Source organism: Topomyia yanbarensis, unplaced genomic scaffold (assembly GCF_030247195.1).
Source record: "Topomyia yanbarensis strain Yona2022 unplaced genomic scaffold, ASM3024719v1 HiC_scaffold_24, whole genome shotgun sequence".
Lineage (NCBI taxonomy): Eukaryota > Metazoa > Arthropoda > Insecta > Diptera > Culicidae > Topomyia > Topomyia yanbarensis.
In genome coordinates, this window is record NW_026683426.1 from 90,403 (window position 1) to 98,694 (window position 8,292).

The 8,292-nt window shown below is 38.5% G+C and overlaps 1 long non-coding RNA gene across 1 annotated transcript; it reads right to left on the reverse strand.

The window, feature by feature from the left end:
* Window positions 1-6,439: 6,439 nt before the first annotated feature.
* On the reverse strand, window positions 6,440-7,984 carry LOC131695034 (uncharacterized). The gene is made up of 4 exons (XR_009306587.1): window positions 7,791-7,984; window positions 7,136-7,538; window positions 6,829-7,025; window positions 6,440-6,761 (listed from the first exon to the last, which is right to left on the reverse strand). It is a non-coding gene; the product is annotated as an uncharacterized LOC131695034 (long non-coding RNA).
* Between the last annotated feature and the right edge of the window lie 308 nt (window positions 7,985-8,292).

Here is an 8,292-nt window from a genome sequence, read left to right on the forward strand (position 1 = left end):
TTCTAGTCGCTGGTGTCGGATAAGGATTGCTACTGCACACTGATTGGCTATACACTGAAGCGGTTAGTCACGTTATTTGATGCAAGAGAATACGTCATATTTGTGCCCACCCATGAAAAAATAATTCGGGTGAAGAGAACCCGTATGCTGTTGTTAGTGGTGACTGGTGAAGGAGTGTGGCGAATGACCTGCAAAAGCTACTGAAGAAATAAATATAGGGTCATACATACATCATGGAATACTTTTCCGTAAAGGCATCTAACTACCCTCGCAAGTACCTCTAATTGGTACTACAATGATTCCAGCTTTATTCACAACGGCTGCTGCAGCGAATATGATCAAGCCGACACTGCCGCCCCCGCCAGATTTGTTTGTTTCTGTCTGTTCTCCAGAACCAAATCTGGGCGCAGCTTCGTTCATCGGAATATGACATTACCACCTAGTTGGACAAGTTGGCTAAGTGCGGCTTGGATGCAATAGTGCCTTCAGTGTTTCCAAGTGAGCCTACGATTCGTGAAGCTTGCATCTATGTGATAAGTATGAATCTAGTTACATTCGTCGTATACAGCGTCCACACATGCCACTTTGAGCATAAATAGCGCAAGGAAAGTTCGCATAACATTACAATTGGCTTAATCAAGTTCAATTTCCATTTGTGCTCCGGACCGAACCATCGCAGTATATTCAAGGTGGCTAAAACTACATCGAGTCAGACGAAATCCATTGTCGGTTCGGAAGATCACGTGGAATCTTATGTGCTTCATACATCAAATATTCACGGAAAGAAACCGTTCTCGGTACTAAGCCTCTTCAGTTTTTTTATTCATATTAATAGCTCCAGTGTAGAAGGCTGGATGAAGAATTGAACTAGTATGATAGTGAGGCACCGTTAACGTTAACCGTTAATTAGTGATTTGGGGCACAGAATTGAACTTGCTATATCGTTTGGTTAAATCGGATCACTTTATGAATCTTTATCTGGATAACTACAATAGCTATCTATCGACGGTGTATTTATTGAAAGAATCGTAGTCATTCATTCATGAAGCTCAATAGCGGTTTGGGACGATTGGGATCTCAGTTTGACAACTATTCTGCCCAGCATACTACACGCCTGCTGGATGCCGTACGGAACATTGTAATGTTTCACTAAAGCTCAATTCTAATTTGCTCTCGCATGGTACTGACATTTACGAGATCGTGATTCGCTAGATCTCCGCCTATATCAGTATTCGCAGTACATAAATCCGTTGAATCTAAATCCAATTGCGCCATAAGTTTCACGTTGTGCCGGATTCTGAATGTTGATAAGCACGAAGGACTACAGGGTAGTAAAATCTAAGAAGGTTGACTGGAGGAACACTATATTACGAGCAGCGGTCGAATCGTTTGCCGAGCTGGAATTGGCCGAAGAAAAAAGCTTCAGGACCACCAACTATTTTGCGGTCGGAGAGCTGGCCTGTTTGGTGAATGAAGTGGCGCGACGACTCCAAGAAATACAGTAAAGTTCAGAGTGGCGACAATTCACTAGAATCGGTGGAGTATGACGAGCAAAGATTCGGCCAACAGAAACGAATGATGATGCTGACGGTACAGAAAATCCGAAATACTGCTACCGCGAAGCGTAGCTGACGAAGACGATTGAACAACTATTCGCAGTTAGAATCAAGGTGCCAACATATCTACTAACTATGCACGTATTTACTAAATGGATATTCCACTAGAGGGAAGAAAAACAATCCCATTTATGTTTTTTAAATAAATAAAACTGATTGCATTTTCTGTTGTTTTTAATAAAAAAGAATAAAAAAGAAATCTGAAGGATAAAAAATAAGAAGAAGAGTACCAAAATAGAGAGCATGACGATGTCCGATTCACTATAGCTCTACATCGGACCTACGTAGTTCTTATACCGCCTGACGAATTTGACAACTTCGAAGCCCGACAGTCCGATTTCGATGGTGCAAAATAGCACGATATAGTTCTTATATAAAGCGCGGTATAGCGCTTACGTCGGACCTCATCGGCCTGATCATCAGCCCGATCATCAGGCCGACTCGGCCCGATAAATTTTACTGGGACGCAGCTTCTCGACTGCTCGAATCTCGAAAAGCTGCCACTCAAATAAAAATTCACGTCGAAATTACCTGAAAAATTATGTGAATATTTTCCACCCTACTTTTCACGTAGGTTGTACATGACTGTCACGTAAAATATAATTACTACATCATCCAGTAGAGATTATGTGTTTCACATATAGTATGCAGCGGAATTTCACGTTATATCCACCTGTTGAGAAGATAATTGTTACCGTAAAGTCTGGTAGATGTTGCATGTTGTAAACACAATTTGTATGTGATATTTATTAGAATTCACTTGAATTTCCACAACATTTTTATTGGACGTTCACGTAACAATCAGCTGACAAAAAATTAAATATTATTGGAATGTGTGGTAGCGTCACCATTATGGCGATTTAATTTTTATAGGATGTCTATACTGCCGTGATACGCATAACAGTCCCACCTGCATAGGAAATCCATAGCAAGTGGGACTGTTATGCGAATCACGGCAGTATAGGTTTTGAAGGAATATGTGATATCTGAGAAATACAATAAAACAATTCTTAATTTCCACTGATTTAAAATTCGTTTATAAAATTATCCATAACCCTTAATCAAATTAAATCTAATTTACTAACGATGTATTAAAGGCGTTTTTAATTCTAAATAACATTCTTCTGCCATTAAGTTCATCACTAATATCTCGAAAAATAATATTAATTGAAAACGGTGGTCGGGTGAAAAAATCAATTTCAATTATCTCAACAATCGCTGTACTGCCGATACATTCGTAAGCTTGATAGTGTTCGTGAAAACAGCCAACTTTCCACTTTTGCAAAATCAAATAATATTTTCTTTCAAACAGCATTATTTCTATTATTTCATATAACAATATAGTATTTGAAAACATTTCCGCAACAAATTGACCTGTTTTATAATTTGTATTTTTATGGGTAATAAAACTGGATAATAGTACTTTAAAATTTGTAGCAACAATCGGAGGTTGTATTAATTTCGAATAATAATTCCTGAATCTGAGATCTGATAAATGGAAGTGGCTAGGCTCGGCAAATGTGAAACATGTGTTATTTAAAAGGTCGCTTGTAAATTGAAGATATGACTTGGCACATAAAGTGTAGCATACATTTTTTCTAGAAGCCATCACATGTGCATATTGTTTAAATCCTTTATGTTTGGCCTCGTTACGAAAACACATCATATTGTGAATTGGCCCGGAGGAGATAATTATGCTTGGGTAATGCACTAAAAAGTGATGTTTCGGTGTAAGGTCTTTTTTAAAAAGATTTATATACAATGTGTTGTGAGAGGTAATTAAGCATTTTAGTTCTTCAATACTTTCATAAGTAAACGATCGCCTCAAACATAGGTCAACTAACTCTATTAACTGAATAGCATAACTCCACACTGCGTCATTCAACGGTACGTACTGACCTATCAAAAGTGTAAAATTGTGGCAGAAAATACGCATTTCGTTAGATGTCATTTTAAGTACATCGGATTTTCGTCTATCTTTACTAATAAACGATTCGGTGAAATCCGGCATTCGGGTAAGTTCGTTATCCAGAGATATTTCTCCAACTTCTTTCTTGCGAGTATTCAAATCATTAAGTGTGAAATATTTTTTGATATAAATGCAATAATTCAACACCTCAACAAATCCGTATTTACATACCCCTGAGCTAAATAGGTCATGCATTCCATCGACACTTCTGTTTTCAGTCACGTGGAATGATGGTAAATCGTTGAATATTGACCATCCTGCGATACCTGTGTCACTAAGTCTATTTATTTCCAAATCCTCTTCGTAATCTGATCTACGGCGAATGCAGTCTGCATGTTCAAATACATCGGTTTTAAGAAGATCCTTTGGTCTTCTACAGAAGCGACAGTAAAATGCTGCATTAAACCCAGCGGAAAATGAAAGCATGGTATGTATACCCAAATTATCTCCTTGCAAAAGACATAGAACAAATTTCACTAGTACAGTTCCTCCATTTAAAGTTAGTTTAATACCCTCTCTCTCTATTCTCGTGAACTCTTCTATAAGCGCTGCAACCTAGGGCGTGACACTTCCAATAAATTATAAAATATTATACAATTATAATGTTTTTGTAGAATTATAGGGCAGATTATAATTTTATAAACTTTATAAGCATATATGCATTGCAGAATTTTCGAACTTTCTTTCGAAATTATTCTCAGTGTGCGGTGAATTTATGAGTTGTCATTTTTTATTATTTACATTGGCAAATCTGACTACGTGATAACTGAGGCTGGTTTTGGATCTGACGAGGAATAGAAAAGTTGCCGTGCGTCGGGTAAGATCCCAAATTCCCGCGACGACGGTTCGTGTATTGGTGGTGGTCCGCCGGTTATTGGCACAGCCCCATTGTGCATATCATGGAAAATGTGGAACTGGTCGAGAATGGATTACCGAATTAACTTAAGCGAACTGATTGAAGTACAGAGCTCCGGTTGTTGTAACCATCAATATCATTCTACCGACAGTAGAGCGGAGCACGATCTTATCAAGAAATTTGTAAACTAGCTGGAACTTTTGCGGCCGTTGTTTCGGATCACAGCCGTGGGAGGAGCTACTGAATTACCGCAGGTAATGATAGATGCTTGCTAGCAGCAATCTAATTTCAAACTGTTGTACAAGCTGGATCTGACAGTCGAAGAGAAAATGTTCAAGATTGCCAAGGAAATGGTACATTGCTAGAACGATTGAGCTTTTCCGCAGGGTAAAGATAGCCGTCCGATTGCATACTGATAAGGTAACATTAGCAGGTTTGATGGAATTTCTTCGTTTACGCAATTTTCTGCTCTAGGGCTTATGTATATCACCAAAATTGCCATGTCATTAACCAGGAATGCTAGCGCTAAGAACGCGACGAAGGAGTTTAAGTTAGTCATCAACGATATCTACCTGTCGACCGGGGCTAAATTTATTCTACCGATATGCGGAGAGATCACCACGAGACATAGACAGCCTACCAGACCTCCGTCCGGAAATCCAAAAAATCGGGGCATCACCGAAAAACTGAAAACTTCCGCATCCAACGTGGCACTGGAGATGAGCCGTTTCAAGTCCACCCGAAATCTAACGATATCTTTGACAAGCCCAAAATTACTCAAGCACTCCGTGTGTAACGCCCGCTCGTGAGCTTGCTTCGTCGATTATCATAATCAACGAACGTGACGAGTTTTCGCAACGGTTGCAGAAAAAGGACCAACCGCGACCTTCAACGCTAGGAAAGTTGTGGAATCAACTAGCAGAAATGCTTGTCAAGAGGCAGCCGTATGACTCGAAACGGATGATCGAGACAAGTTACTAGCCGAGTTGAAAGTTTAATCACACCGCCAATATTTGTAGAAACGTAATAATGCAAGGTTGCAGAACACGAAGAAGACAATATGGATGATAAGTATCTATTTGAGGCAACGGAGAGCACTGAGCGGGAACTGCAGGATCGGGAGTATACAATAAACTTGCTACAGATTTCTAAGGAACATGGGAACGCAAGATAGTTGGAGCGAGTTTAACGATATCATATGCCGCAAGATATCAAAAAAGGTGAAAAAGAGGAAATTGTAATGGATGAGCGGGAGATGTCCAACTCGGAACAGAAAAAGTGGGAAGCGGAGCAGAACACTTGGCATCGGCTTTGTATAAATTCGGTTTAAAAAATGCGAAACAACACGAAGAGTAAGAATTACTATTGTGTGATCAGATTGATTTTGTACAAGCCTTACGTCTTGATGGCACCAAGCCCGAAGAGGGAAAATCATACACGCAAAAAAATTAAGTATATTTAAACCAAAAATATATGGTATTGAATCCAATAATTTATTACTTCAACCAATTGGTCTGAAAACATTTTTTTCTTAGAACAATGAACTTTTGCTTTCAATAAAAACAGTTTTAATTTCAATAATTTCGTTCTAATTTTAATAAAATAAATATTGGAAAAGGGATCAAAAAATCCTTCTATTGAAATAATAAATAAATTTTATTGAATTCAATAAATAAATTTATTGTCTCCCGACCAATAATTTTATTTATTAAATTTAATCCATAAATTTATTGAACATACTAATCTTTTTTCTGTGTGAAAGATTGAGGGACTTTTCTAGGCTAAACACTACTTTGTTGGTTACGTAATGCTGCAAACGTCATCAGTTACAGCAAATTACGACAACGGTAAGGATTATTGATTGTTATCTCATTTTCTTGATGTTTTTTTATTGAACCCTTAAATGCATACTGTTGTCATTTGGCAACATACCGAATTCTGTGATATTAAGCCTCAACAAGAGGTAAATATCGCATCCATACCGAAAAATGAATACCAATAAAAAATGAGTTTCATGCGTTTAAAGGTTAATGTTATGTGCATCGAAAATTCCATAGCACATGGAACAGTTATGCGTATAGCGATAGTACAGAACATGGGACTGACTTGCTATTATGTGCCATCTATCTTCTAACTACTAGGCTTTTTATGCTATGCTAAATATTAACGGGCTGTCGTTGTTTTCAGGGGCTTTGCGTACCACCTTTCGTGTCGGGGTTGCGTGCTGCTGAGGGGGATATAGTTTGCGATATTTTCAGAGCGTGATCTGCAACTCCACCAACATTAACCATTACGCGTCGTCTCCCCGAAGGACTCATTCCTATATGAAAGAAGAAAATGCCAAATCAGTACAGGTTGATTGATATTGAACTAGTTTGCAACATTACCTGGTTCTCGTTCAACTTAATGGTAATGGATTTCCCCGGTAGCGTGCCAGAGAATCGAAGGAAAGCGCTTTTTTCAAAAACGAGTCATACACACGCACAAATACAGAAATCCCTTCCGCCGAGTACCTTGCTGTTGTGTTTACGGTTGACCGGGTATGTTCCGTTACTGCTGTTGATCGATTTGTGGCCAATTCAATCTGAAAGTGATATGAAATTTTTGAGCACGAGATTTTTTCTCTTAAATAGTAGGATTATTACAATACAATGATCTTTTTGAAATAAAAAATAATAGTCAAAAATAACTCACCTTGTTGCGGCTGCTGCAGTGGTTCCTCCTGATTGTGATGTTTTTGCTGCTTGGGACTGTATTGTATACTGCTGTTGTACCTGAAGGTGCCGTTGCTGTATCTACTACGGAATCTGGGTGATGATAATTCTAGTTTGTGGTTGTTCCTGCGACGAATGGTCATCTGCACTTGATCCTGATTGGCTTGCATCGTTTGCACCTGTGAATTTGCACTAGTTGCGGCTGTTGAATTGGAGTCAAACCCTTTGGCAGAAGCATCGCTTCATCGTTATTGCTACCGACCAGTCGGATGATGGAAAATCCTAATTTGTGGTGCTGCTGTGAAATGTTGGTGAAAAACGCTGGAATTGTGGCTGTTTGTTTCCGTTGGGATGGCTTAATCACTATCGGTGTTAAGACAGAGCTGTTTTGAGGTAAAGAGGTAAACGTAAAACAAGACTGGGAATGGACCAAACTGCATTTTCGTGTCTGGCTACTATTTCACTTAACCAGGAGAACCACCGCAGGTGAGTCCCAGTACGTCCAGTCAGAAAATGAGACAATAATTTTCGCTGGTTCTCGTTAGTACCCAGGTTCTAGTTAGGATCGGTTAAGTGTCTGGGGCCGGATACTAACTCAAATCAGCAAGAATTATGCAAAATATTTGGATACTTACCACTTCTTGTTGATGCAACACCATTTTTTTCATTGTTTATAATCACTCGCGGTAACTAAGGCTACTATGGTAACGGGTGTTCGAATTTTATTTTCGAACTTTCAACGATTCGAATACAGTTATAACTTTTATAGACAATTATAAATAAATATAGAGAGATATAAAAAATATAAAACCACGTGAAATATTTTTATAAAAGAGTGTCACGCCCTTGGCTGCAACTAGTTTATTTATTCCGATGCTCTTCATGTCTACTTTCTTTAGCATACCAGCAACAAAAATATTATTTAATTTTGAAGTGTGTTCTTCCGGAATTGTTGGAAAATTAAAATAAATTCCACAAACAGAATGTCTATTGCTATGCGAACTTTGAGAATCGGTCACTTCAAATTCGTCCGCGTAGAGCCACACTGGAATAACAATATCGTTGGGATATTTTTCTTTTATTCGACGCCACTTAGAGCCATTGACAAAATTAGCAATCAATGATAATTTTTCCAAC